Source organism: Danio rerio, chromosome 23 (genome assembly GCF_049306965.1).
Source record: "Danio rerio strain Tuebingen ecotype United States chromosome 23, GRCz12tu, whole genome shotgun sequence".
NCBI classification, from domain to species: domain Eukaryota; kingdom Metazoa; phylum Chordata; class Actinopteri; order Cypriniformes; family Danionidae; genus Danio; species Danio rerio.
Window position 1 is genome coordinate 27,832,326 of NC_133198.1, and position 14,036 is coordinate 27,846,361.

Consider the following 14,036-nt stretch of genomic DNA (forward strand, 5'->3'; position numbering starts at 1 on the left):
AATCCAACAGGAGATCACAGAGACGAGTGGAATGCAAATGATGTGGTGCAAGCTTTTTACAGAGGACAGAGCCTGAATATCATTCTCAAACACTCAGACTAAGAACAAACTCTGCTCACCTGTGGCTCCATTTCACAAACAGCTCAACGCTTTAATGTTTAGTCACATTAATTTGTTTTACATACAAAGTTGATTTTGTTAGAAGTTTTCTTTCAGCTTACAGTCTAGTGTTGTCAACATTTGCTCATTAAGGCATGTGATAAATGTTTTCAGTTTAGCACAGTAAAACAAAATTAGGCAATTGACCCTATGGTAAGCCCTTCCACATTCAGCCCCTTCCAATTTTAGATCAGCCAATAGCAGTATTAGTTCCACATGAACATGAACTTTCAGCGACAAAGAAATATTGGAAGATTCTTGTTTTTATGGCATTTATCCTACACAATTAGTAACACAATGTGCCTGGGATCCTTGTAATTCAGTATCCTGAGAGGAATTGATTTCATTCTATTTTTTAAACTCAAACAAGTGTAGCGTACAGTCCACAGATAAAATTTCTTATTGATTTTATCACGGTCCGACAGAACGGTTTTACGACTCCTGGCTCCAAGAAGTCTGGATTTTCGTGACAGCTTAAGTTGTTCAGGGGGCCTGGATAGATAAGCAGGAAAACTTCAAAGACATTCCTGCCCAAATACCCTCACACACACACATACACCCCCACGAGGCTGTTCCGACAGAAAGAAATTGAACTCATCAAATCCAGAACTAGCACAAAACCAATGTGTTATGTTTGTAAACTTTGTATCTCATTTCTGACTTTTCTTACCGGTGTAACCTCTCTTTATTCTGTATGCATGTTCCATTCAGGCCTTTTTAAAAGCATCAATGATGTAAGGATATGGGAACTTTGTGAATGTACCTTTAACGTTGGTGTACTTGTAGAGTGTTTGGTGTCAATAGAATGCCCTCGACATTTTATAACACATGATGCATAGATCGAGACCATAACTCGCATTGCTTTATTCTTTAAAGCCCTGTATTAAATGCCTGTCCGCATGCTTTAGGCGGGCGCTCAAATTTGCATACGCGCAGCCCAGAGACAAAGAAAGGGTTCGCGCGCAAACTTTCCCCTGAAATCATTGGTCAGAATGCTGTACGGGTTGTCACGTGACCCGCAGGTATAAGCACACTTCCCCCCAAACATCTGGGCAGAAAGAGAACGTCCCAAAGAAGAACATCATTGTCGGTGGCCTTCGGGCCACACGTGGCTTCCTAAGCCGCATGGACTTTTTCCCGCCACGTTTTCTTTATTTTCCGGCAAAGTAAATTCAGTTTAAAGTTTGCGATCGTGTTCGTCCGAACTGCATTACAAACTCCACGCATCAAAGGACATCAAGAGTAGTTTTCATCACGACGGAAGAGAGACGCATAAAAGAAACCTCCAGACATGAAAAACCAGGTGATTTTAGTTATGCGATTAAGCTGTGCCCCTTTTATCAAAAAGGTGTTTTTTCATATAACCTTGGTGGTCCTTAATGGTGCGTGTGGAACTGAAAGTTTTGTCACTCTTTAATCTGAAATCTATATTTTCTAGCTTTACTATTTCTCTTTGCTGTTACACGTTCTATAGACCCGATATCTCCACGTGGTTTACCTTTGTTTTGTGTTTAATGTATGTTTGTGCGTTTGTTTGTTCGTTACGTCTGACTAGTCAATAAATTCCATTATAATCAAATGAATTGTATTGTTTGCCTCACGAGAAAATGTCACTGAAATACAGATTCCCCTGCCTAGCTATTATAAGTTGTTTAAAACTTTTGAATGATTAATCTACTTCACAAGAAGTAGCAATTAAATTCCCTTTTTCTAAATGAATAGATTACAGTGTCCGCTCGGAAGAGCGGCGGCTCTGCTTGTGTTCGTTTGGTCAAATTGACAATAAATTGATCCGGAATATTAATGATTAACAATAATTCGTTATTGTTGATAATTAATATTCATAATCTGGGAATCCGCTCGGTTGCGCGAGCATGATCATTTACAATCATATGTTTGTTTGACCAAACTGACTGAAGCTTAAGCCGGAATATTAATAATTAAGAATAAACCGTTATTGTTGATTATTAATATTCATAAAATGAGCTAATTTCATGCTACACAAGCCAACTTAACATCCCGAAGATCAACAACTACATTTGATCTAGGAAGTTGAGGTAATGCTTTTAACCCCGCTAACATCACCTTAAGTTATTCATTCACAATTGCTATGTAGTAACACATCCTCTGCATTTAGCTTGCATCTATTAGTGCAAAAACAGGCCTGAATGTTTACTGTGACCAGTATATTAAGCTTATCCAACTTACATTGCAATTTTTAAACCCAAATAAATCTCACCTATCATATACCAACGCAATCTCACGGCAATTCTTAACTTTTTGATTTAGTGGCTAATTCGTATGAATTCGTATGATCTAATTCGTACAATTTAGTACGATTTGCTCATCATGGTTGGGGTTAGGGATGGGGTTGGGTTGGGTGCCACACCTCCGTTTAAAAATTGTACATTTTCATGCCACTGAACTCGTACGAATTTGTACAAATTAGCCACTAAACTGACAAAACATAAAATACTTACGTTTCCTCGTGAGATCAGGCTTAATTTACTGTATAGACCATTTTATGATGGTGATGTAAAGAATAACAATGGTCCTAACATATTTCCTGGTTTACATTTTTCATTTCGAAAGCTTCCAAGATTGCAAAAAGGTACACATGTTGCTAAACAATGTTATGACAGCTGTTTTAACGTTAAGCTACGATTGAATTGCTTCTTGTTACAGTTATGAAATAGCTTGACAACAAGCAGGAAATGTTTGTAGGAAAATGACATAACCATATAAAATAGTCTATATTAAAATTGTCTCTCCATAGCATATTTAAACTATTAGTTCACCAAAAAAGAAAAATCTGTAATTAATTACTCACCCTCATGCAGTTCTAATCCTATGAGATCAATGATCATATTTGAAACATAATTTAAGATATTTAAGTGAAATCTGAAAGAATTCTCATTTTCTATAGTCTCAAGATGTTCACAGTCCAGAAAAACAACCAAAACACCTGTAAATACTTTGTTCACCTATATTTTTTCTCCCATGTCAGGTGCATGTTTACTATGGCCAGTGCAGCTTATTTGTCTTTAGGGTCAGCAGTAGAACACACAAGCATTATACTGCCTGGACTTTAAGCTTGTCAAGAAAGTTGCTTTGTATTGTGAATTAGAGAGGTCTCAGATTTCATCTAAAATATCTTAACTTGTGTTATAAAGATAAATGAAGGTCTCATAGGGATTGGAACAACATGGGTGTGAATAATTAAAAACAGAATTTACATTTTTGAGTGGACTAATCCTTTAAGTTTTACTTGAATGCTCCTTGACGAGTCAACCACAATAACTAAGCATTGTGGGGCTTACCAATAGGGCAATTACTAGAGGGGCAGAGCTAGGGTTGGCCACCTTATTCACAATTCTGCTTCCGTCTCTTTTTTCATGACAAGAAATGCATTTATTTAGACATATGGCTCAGTCAAACAAGCATGGAAAAGCTACATGTGATGAGGGACCTTCAGTAAAACAACAGTGAACTGCTGTCAGAGCGATGAGAAAACACATTTCCTGAGCTGTCAGCCATTATAATGTACTGTCAAAGCATGTGCTCTTAAATTACACTCATAAATACAGTGGCACATGTTGTAATATAAAAGCGCTACCATACAGTAATAAAGCACAAATGAAATTAGGAACATGCATCATTGGTATTTTGTCAGTGAAATCATGAAGTGACCAAAAAAGACGTATTTATAAGACACATTTAAGAATATGGGCTCTATTTTGATGGTCCATGCGCAGAGCGCAAAACGCAGGGTGCAAACGCTTTCAGGGCGTGTCAGAACCCATTTTTGCTAATTTAAGGAAAATCTGCTTTGCGCCATGGCGCATGGTCTAAAAGGGTTGAGTTTATTTTCTTAATGAGTTATAGGTGTGTTTTGAGAATAAACCAATTAGAGCCTCATCTTCCATTCCCTTTAAGAGCCAGCTGCGTCGCGTCATAAGTGCATTTTGACGTAAAGTAAGTTCACTTTCGCTTTTGCTCTCGTGGATAGGGAAACCTTTACGCACAGACATCAATTAGCCTATAAATAATTAATTTCATTTGTTAAGCGCAAAGATTTGTTTCAAAACTATTTCTAAATTCAGTTCTAATTTCTAGCAAACAAATAAATGAACAATAATAACCAAGTGTGGTCAAAATACTTATTATTATTATTATTATTGGAATTATTTCCAAATACACCTGCCATGCCCCATATGGTCTAAAATTTGACAGATGGACAAATCTAAGCTTGTTTTTAATAAAACAATTATAAATATGGATATAATAAATAATACTGCTAATAATAATAACATTATACAAAAGCAAATTGAATGAACTGAAAAAGCCTCCCGAGATGAAGAAAGTAAGGCAGTGGTTTTTAAATCTTCATGTAGGCTAGGAATTAATATGTTTTGTAATATTTTAATAATTTATATTTATATCCTTATATATATATATATATATATATATATATATATATATATATATATATATATATATATATATATATATATATATATATATATATATATCCTTAAGATATTAGATATTTTTCATATGTAAAGATATTTGTGTATTGCTCTGCATCTTGTTTGTAGTGTAGTGCGCCACACAATAGACCGACTTTGTTCTGGTCTATAGATCAGACTATTTACAGTTTCTCAAAATAGCAACGCGCCAAAACACGCCTGCTTTTTTAGACCAGAACGCCTATGGGCGCACATTTGAGCGCAAATGCATTTGCTATTTAAACAACGTGGCGCAACACCTCAAAATGACCCTTGTGCCGAGCTAAAAGTAGCAAAAAAGTATTGTGCCGCGCCTTGCGCCAGATTGCGGCAGCTGTATGATAGGGCCCTATGTCGCAGAAAGGCAAATGATTTTACAAAATCTAAAACTACGATTCAACTAGCAGGCTCAATAGTAAAGAAGGTAAGACCTTTAAGATAGCGTGTGTCCGTTCCACATCATATTCAGCAGCAAAAAAAAAAAAACTAATCACCAAGCTGCCCTGCCTGTCAAAAACCGAACAAAAGAAAAAGAAGGAAATGAATAATGTTTGTAGCTTTAGGGATTCATTTATATTTCTTTCAGTTCAATTTCTGTACATTTACATGCTTTAGGGCACAGGTAGGCGAATATGACATTTATTGTAATGTTTTTTTGTGAAGATTGTTTCAAGTTCTAATTTTCAAAAGTGTAATAAATATTAAAAATGGCAGCTCTCAGCTATACTGTATTGTCGAACCTTTAAACAAATATTAAAAATGTACTGTCTTGAAATTGTTTCTACATAATTGAGTATGAAATTACTGCAATAAAGTAATATTAAAGGAATATAAAGAATGAAATAAAAAATGTTAGTTGGGTTTAATAAGACGGACCAATTGTTAATTACAATTAACCTGTAATCAGTGAATCTGATGTGAAAGAAATCTGATTCCACATCGTTGCTTATAGTTTTTGTTTTGTAAGCAATCAAACAATACTTAGAGTGATAATTAGTATCTCGGTTTCCTTGATTTGATCATTGTTTGTTTAGTTGTCAGCAGGCTAATTTCAAAAACTCTTCAGCTTGCTCTCTTATTTAAGTCTAATTGGCCAATTTTGTTCACAAAACAACTAGTGGTCTTGTTCTCCCTTCATATTTACTTTGGTATTAATGTCTCTGTCTCATCGCAGTTCCACCTGAGGTCATATAAAAAATACCGCATGTCAAAACTCATTCACCTGTCTGAGTAAAACAGGCAATGGCATCTCCTGCGTGCCAAGCTGAGGAAGTGGAATTAATTCATGGCTGTGTGTCACTGTCATCTCAGATGTGCTGGTTTATACATTACGCCGCCAGTGTTTGTTCAGGAGACGTATACCACTGAACCGGCTGGAGATTTAGGCTGAACTAACATCTCATTTATCAGACATTAGCAAAAAGTCACATCAGGGCTTTTGAGTTTCTTTGGACCAGTGTCTTTTAGTTATGAAATCCCTGATAAAGGTGAACTTCTGATGTAAATATTATAAAACTGACATGATCTAGTCACTTCAGGAAAGAGAGTTTAAACCAAATTATAAATGATGGATATGAAAAAAAGTCTATTTGCATATATTTAAAATATATATTTACTAGTGCTGTCAAATGATTGATCACAATTAATTGCATACAAATAGAAGTTTTCATTTACATAGTGTGCATTCACTGTGTATCCATCTAAATAAAAAAAAAAAAATACAAATAAAAACACCAAAATATTTACATATACAGTAAAGGGGGTTTAAATAATTTAGGATTGACTGTGAATATATTTATATTTATACAACAGATCTGTCTGGTTCTTGAATCTGATTGGCTGATAGCCGTGAGATATATCAGCACTCTGACAGCCTCTTCACCCTTGTATACTACTCGCCCCACACCAGCGCCATCAAGAAGGCTAAACATCTCAACACAGTTTGACAAATATTGCAGCAGCTGAACAACAAAATGTACTTTTGAGGCTTTTCAAGTCGAGAATGCAGTTGTTTAGATTGCAACTGTGCAGTTTATTGATAGTGCCTACTTGAAAATTTCATAAATTCGGGACTGTCCGCATGTCGGCAGCCATCATATTGCCTGTCATGAGCACGCCTTTATTGACTACTAATTCCAAAGTATGGTGGGTGTCTTTATTTTAGCTTACTGTAAAATGGCTGTATCTAAAAGACAATATTTTGGTCACAGTCATCTGTTATTTACTCCAGAGAAAATAGATTTGACTGTATTGTTAAGTTTAGTAGTGATTGCTTTGCTTTGGCTTATTCGGTGTTAAACTTGTCCCGAATAATACTGGGAGATCATTGTAAGTTAGACTGATGGCATTTAATGCCATTCAGCCTTATAATATTTAAATGTAAGCAAAATCATCTGTTTTGTTATTACGTAGATGCTACTATACTCTACATAATGCAGGAGAATCATTCAAATACTAGTTCTAAAGTAACATTTGTGAACGGAGCAACGGTTTCTGGTGTTCTGATGTCAGCTGCAGATATGAACGAATGGCAGAAGAAAGTAGTTCCTCATACAAAAGGGTTTTTTGAGACGCTCCATGTTTGATTTTATTTTTTTATTTACACGATTATGCCATCAAACTGTTGTATAAATGGATTATCACACTAGTAGCAGTGCGATAAGGCTGTATATTGTCACTGGTGGGACACTAAAAGCATGCCTTCCACTACTGCCGATATACAGCCATATCGGACTGCTTCGAGTGTGATATTGCGCATATAATTAAGCATTTTCTCAAATATATGCATGCATGCGTGTATTTACAGTATGTATATATAAAAAATAGATTGTTCATGTCCATTAGTTTGCACCGAGTTATAAATAATGAATACAATTTTACTGTTTAACCATTAAATATATGGAATAATGCAGCTCTGAATTTGTGCTGAATCAAAAACCAAATCAAATCTAATAAAAGGAAGACTAGATTGTTAACCTAAACATATTTCAGTGAGGAACACTCTCATCAAATATGTACAGTATAGATATGGTAAGCATGCAGTTAGTGTTGGCGAAATGGTCCTGTACGGGTCAAAACCCATGCACATGTCTGTCCATGCTGCCATGAATGGACAGAGTCGGGAGAACAGCAGCCAAACCAGAAAGTCAAACACGATGGGGGTAAAAGAACAGAACCCAAAATCATCCATAAATAATAAACTACAAGTTAATGTAAATACCAGAGACATGAGACTGATTACCATGTCCTTGGGCTAATATTTGGAACAGATATCAGAAATGAGCTAAGAGAAGTTGGGGATGGTGGAGGGAGTGTGGAATGGCCGTGCAGCCAAGCATTGAAGGGAGACTGGGTATGATTTAAACTGCTGAGATGGATGTTGGAACTAAATCAGTACATGTCACGAACAGCTTCATAAACAGCTCGAATAGACTGTCAGCTGATACAAGCTTGACAGATGTGTCCTGTCTGAACTAAAACAATGCTTAATTGTTACAACAGGTAAAGATCAGAAGTCATATCAACTGTTAAACCATTTTTTTTAATTATAAAAGCTAAAATGAGAATGAAAGATGTTTTATGTCCAGACAACACCAATGCAAGTTTTAAAAACTTTCACTAGTACAGAAAAACTTTTCTTCTTGTCTCCCGCCTAATTTGGCCCATGACTGTAATTGCACCAATTCAGCCTAGTAACTGAAGCCTGAGACAGACGGGGAAATTACAGGTACTGAACAGTCAGTCAGAGTCAGAGAGAGTCGATGGCACCAAAGCACACAATAAAGTGCAAAGTTTTTACAAAGTTTACAGTGACCTAAGAGCAGCTGGCCTTTTCTCAAACGCCACACACAATGATTGAAACAACGTCTGTGCAGCTGCTCTCAGATCAGTATACTAAATAAAGGTTTTTCTGAGCCCTGGTTAGCCGCTTTCTCTCCAGCTGTGCTGTGTCTAATAGCAGTCGCTCGATGTTTGAAAGCAGCCAGGTGGAATGATGTGATGTTTGGCTGAGATGCAGGGGCGGGAGATTTATTTCTGTGGGGATAAATACAACTTTCACCACAGTCTCCTGGCCCACCAGAGCGGCTTGATTTAATTTCAAAATGGTCATGGTAAGAAAAAAAACACCATGGCTAAGCTACTGCCAATATAAAGTTTCCCTTGAAATAACTTTTAATTTATTCATGGTATAACTATCTGATATAATGCCATCTCATGACAATTAGTAACTTATTGATTTAGTGCACTATAAAAAAAATCTGTTATTTTACAGGTTTTTTCCAGCAGCTGGGGTCCCAGAAAAAAAAAAGTAAAATAACAGCCGTTAAATTACAGAAATCTACCGGAAAACATAAAATAACAAACTATTTTTTACAGTGTGGCCAATTCATATTTATTTATACCATCTCATATGTACAATTTACTATGATTTGCTTATCCCCCAACAATGGTTGAATTTATGGGTGAGGTTTGGTGCCACGCCCCCTTTAAAAAAACATTTACTGAACTCGTAAGAAATACAAATTCGTATGAATTAGCCACTAAGATAGTTATGTTTCTTTGTGAGATCAGGTTAGAAATACTTAAAAGAGGCTATGTGTGTAATTTAGACCCTTTTTTTTTGCAACACTTGGTGGCCATTAAGTGAACTGCAGTCAGCAACTTATCGCTTGTGTCCAATTTCCTGCACATGAAATGTACAAGTGATATGATTAAATGACCTGATATACTCACATTGGCGTTCTTATAAGTTCTTTATAATTAAAAAGAAAGTTTGAAATACCTTTGCAATGATTTACTGATAACAAGCATCCAGATGTCATCTGCACTGCTGAAAATAATGTTTAGAAGAATATGTAAAAATGTGCTGTGCTCATTCTTCTCTCTAACACACAAGGACAATAACATATGCGAGAAAACAGCAACATGAATTGTTTGCACAAGCCCTGCAATTCAAGATTCATGTAAACGGATGAGATAAATAAACTGCCACTGTTATTCCAGTTTGACTAAAAACTATATACAGTATATGTACAGATCAGACTACTGCAACTTTATTTGAATGTACTTTAAATGGCAAACTTACAGTACTGATCATTGCATTGTCTGAGCATAATACATCTAAACTCCCACCTTGACACTTTGACACAAGAGGTCATTGTTCTGCAAAAGAAAATCCTACAACTTTCAGACTTTCAACATTTCTCATTTGTCAATTGATACATGCTATAGTTAAATAATGTCAGAGACAAGAAATAAAATGATGAAGATAATTTCAAAGACAACAATATGCTGTGTAATGGCAATGTAAAATTGCCATCACCCTCATTCTACGCCGAACATTAGGATATATGGATAAACTTAGCTTTAATGAAGTTTACTAAAGATCTTCTTTTAAATTATGATGCTTTTTGAATGTAAAAATCCTGATAACATTGAAGTGGACCTCCGAGAACAGTGCAGTTCCTCATGACCCATTTAGAAATCAGTCCGCCTCTTTAGTAAATGTACAGAAAGTTTCGTAGGTTGATTTTTTTCTTATGCATAAGCCCCTGGAAGAGCTCAGTTTACAACCTTTAATAAATGTTATCAATACTGAGGCAAGACTGTATGATTCAAATATGATTTATATTGCATCAATACATTTAGCCGAACAATAAAAACAACTTTGAAGGACATCAAAATTGAGATGAACGAATGGTATAAGGCAGAGAAATGTTCTAGATGCTGCCATTTACCACAACTGCACATATACACTGGGTAAAACACTCTGATGACATCTAGCAAAAGGTCACAAAACTAACTGCAGTCACATACAAAAATAGACTCAGAAGCCAAGAGATAACCTCCAGATACAGTTTCCCAGCAGCCAGAAGAAAGAAAGAGCAGAAACAGTGAGAAATGTCAGAGAAAAGAGGTCGTGCAGAAAACTGAATCTACCTGAGCCAATTATATTCACTAAGCACACAGAAACGTAAGTCATGCTAATATTTCATATGTCACAGTCATAGTACACAAATATTTATAAGTGGATGTGGCATGCTTATGTATGCTTACATGGTTACATTTTATTAAAAGCTTTTTCATTATACTGTATAAAGATGACCTTAAAACTTTTTAAAAATCTTTTTATTCACCCTGCTTTCATTCTTTCATTGCAGTTTATATTTTATTGCTCTCTCTTATAGAAATAAAACAAACAAAGTTTAAAAAAAATCATATAGTTGAGTGAAAAGTATACTTTTCAACAATTGTTCTCTCATTGTCATGCAGCTACAGCGGGGAAATTAAGTATTGAACATGTTACTATTTTTCTCAGAAAACATGTTCCTAAAGATGCTGTTGACTTAAAATTTTTAACAGATGTTGGAAACATCCAAAGAAATCCATATATGCAAAGAAAATAAATCTAATTAGTTTACAATTCAAGTTAAGCATAATACAATTAAATGACACAGGGGAATAGTGTTGAACACATGACGAAAGGGAGGTGTACAATGGCAGTGAAAGACCAGACAGCAGCTGAAATCTCTCAGTATTTATTTAGCAAACCTTTGCACTTCATCATTGTAAATTAATATTTGCTGCTTCAGTCGGACATCTACATTACTAGGATAATGACGATGAAACCAGGGTGGACATTTCAGCAAGACAATGATCCAAAATACAGCCAAGAAAACAAACTCTCTAATCGTTTTAGATAAAGAAATTTAAGCTGTAGAATGGCCCAGTCAATAACCTGACTTGATTCCAAAAGAAAACACAAAATAAAGCTCAGACTGATAGTCAAGACCCATAAAACCATCAAGATTTTTACACTGTTGATGTCTTTAAAAAAAAATGCATAGAACTTCATTCTCCATATGAGGCATCATAAGCTGCCATCACCAAAAAGGCCTTTTATATAAAGTATTAAATATGTTTCAGTAGTTTAGTACTTTCTTCTTGTGTCATTTCAATGTTATTACACAACAAATTTTTCATATTTTTGTTTGTTTTATTTTTACATTTGTATTTTTTACAAAAATCTGGTTCAATCCCATATTAAAAGCTCCTTTAGAAATATTATTTCCAGGAAAAAAAACACAATGCGTTCAATACTCATTTTCCCCGTTGTAAGTGTAATACACTGCATAATTTCAGTCAAACTGTGATATTGTTTAATTAACAAAAATATATTTTATCATTTTAATAATGAAACTATAATTTCATTTTGTGGATTTATGATATATAAATGTTCATTATTTGAGGTAAAGTGTTTGAAATTCACCATACACATTTTGAGATGCAGTGAAAAAATATTTTAAAAATCACATTGTGTAATAAATATTTGTCACAATCTTTGTGTCGATAACTAAAGATAACTAAATGGCCTACAACCTGTTAAAGAATAATGAATAATTGGGGCCTTTCAGCAGCTCTCTGCAGTTAAAAGCATCAGTGTGACTTTTTTTTTACCTTCAGTGCATGAGAAGACTTGATGACATGCACCTTTGACTTTGCGCCAGGCCGTTTCTTTCTTCTTCTCCAGTGAAGTTTCAGAGTGCTGCAAGCAGAGAAGTGATCTGAGAGTGAGCGACACTATAATAAAGACCGAAAGCAGAGTCAGAGTTCAAATGGAGTGTGAAGTTTTGTGGGTGAGAGAGAGAGAGAGAGAAACCTCATCATGAAAGTGAATTACATGAGAAAAGATGTGGAGATTGCTTTAGGAGATAGGATGTAATTGAATGTCTTCACTTTAACATCACTGACAGGAAATAAGGCACTAGTACATCCATATAATCAACATGCTGTAATTGAGATACCATATAATTAAGATACTGTAATAATAAAATCTTTTTAGCAAGATTTTGAAAAGCATACTTTATCTGAAATACAGTTGCAGCGATGTGTTGATTATTGTTGGGAAGAGCTGGTTTGTATTTTATTAAAGTTATTCACACAAAAGATTTGTTTTGAACATTTTGAACATTGAAATACTTTGATATTGATGAGTGTTGTTATGCTATCTTCAAATGCCATTAGAAGAGCCGGTAACACTTTATTTTGAGCCAAAATTTATGATATTAGCAGACCCTTAACTAACACTACTAGCTTATTAAACTACTAATTAGCTGCTTATTAATTAGTTAGTAAGATAGAAGTTAGGTTTAGGTATTTTGTAGGATTAGGGATGCATAATAAGATCATTCTTTAAAAATATTAACAGTTATATATATTACAATGTACATATATACAATATCTTAATATTAGGCAGGTAGTAAGCTCATAGTTAATTGCATGAAATATGATCTAAACTGAAGTGTCATCAATACCATCAATTAGGTATTTTTTATTTTTTATTCTGGCTTAAAGTCGTATTTATTGGCACAGATTGCTGAAGTGACTAGTAATTTTTATACCACAACAGCTCAATTGTTATGGCATGTTGTTAAATTAAACAATTGATGCATATTGTGCATTTTACATAAAGCAGAAATAGAGTGTTCTTCCACAAAAGAAATACATTTAAAAAGGATTCTAAAAACAGCACAGTTTTAGTTAGTTATTTTTTTCTATATTAAATGTGACTGTATCTTAGCAATAATGAATTATAAATCTAAAGAAAATAAGTTCCATTCGAGGTTAATACAAATATTACAACTAAACTAAATGATAAATAAGCATTGAACACATCATGTTTTTCCTGAGAGTAATATATCTCCAAAAAACTGATTACATGGAATTAAACCATGTTTTGGTAAAAAAATAAAAATAAATAAAAATCTGAAAATGTAATTATGTGTAATAACAATGGAATGACTACTGTCCAGAAGACTAATGACTAATGTCTACTGCAGACTTCAGCTTCTGTCTGGGCGTTCACTGACTTTCTTCATGTGTTCAATATTTCTTTGCTGTGTCATTTCATTTTATTACACAAAACTTAATTTGTAAATCAATTAGTTTTTTTATTTGCATATATGGCTTGTTAACAACTAGGGCTGCACGATATTGGAAAAATCTAATGTTGTGATATTTTGTTATTCTGCTATATAAATACATATGATGATTTTGTATGGGAGTGCATCAGCATAAAATCAAATAAACAATTTACAAGCCTATATAACATAAAAAATATATACAGTTTAAGTCAGAATTATTAGCCCCCCTGAATTATTAGATCTCGCCCCCACCCCGCCTACCACCAGATAACCCCCTCCCCCCACCCCCGCTCATTTTTTCCCCCCAATTTCTGTTTAATGGAGAGATTTTTTCATTTTAATAACTCATTTCTAATAACCAATTTATTTTATCTTTGCCATGAGGACAGTAAATAATATTTGACTAGAAAATTTTCAAGACACTTTTAAACAGTCAGTGTAGTGA

The 14,036-nt window shown here is 34.5% G+C and overlaps 1 protein-coding gene across 6 annotated transcripts in view; it reads right to left on the reverse strand.

The window, feature by feature from the left end:
- syt6a (synaptotagmin VIa) overlaps window positions 1-14,036 on the reverse strand; it is a 126,806-nt gene that overhangs the window by 90,053 nt on the left and 22,717 nt on the right. For 5 of the 6 annotated variants that reach the window (XM_073939010.1, XM_073939011.1, XM_073939008.1 and 2 more), the window contains one exon: window positions 12,126-12,213. The exons of the other annotated variant lie outside the window; for it this stretch is intronic. The gene's annotated coding sequence lies outside the window, so the exon portion shown is untranslated. The remainder of the gene's footprint in view (window positions 1-12,125; window positions 12,214-14,036) is intronic. 6 annotated transcript variants of the gene reach the window in all.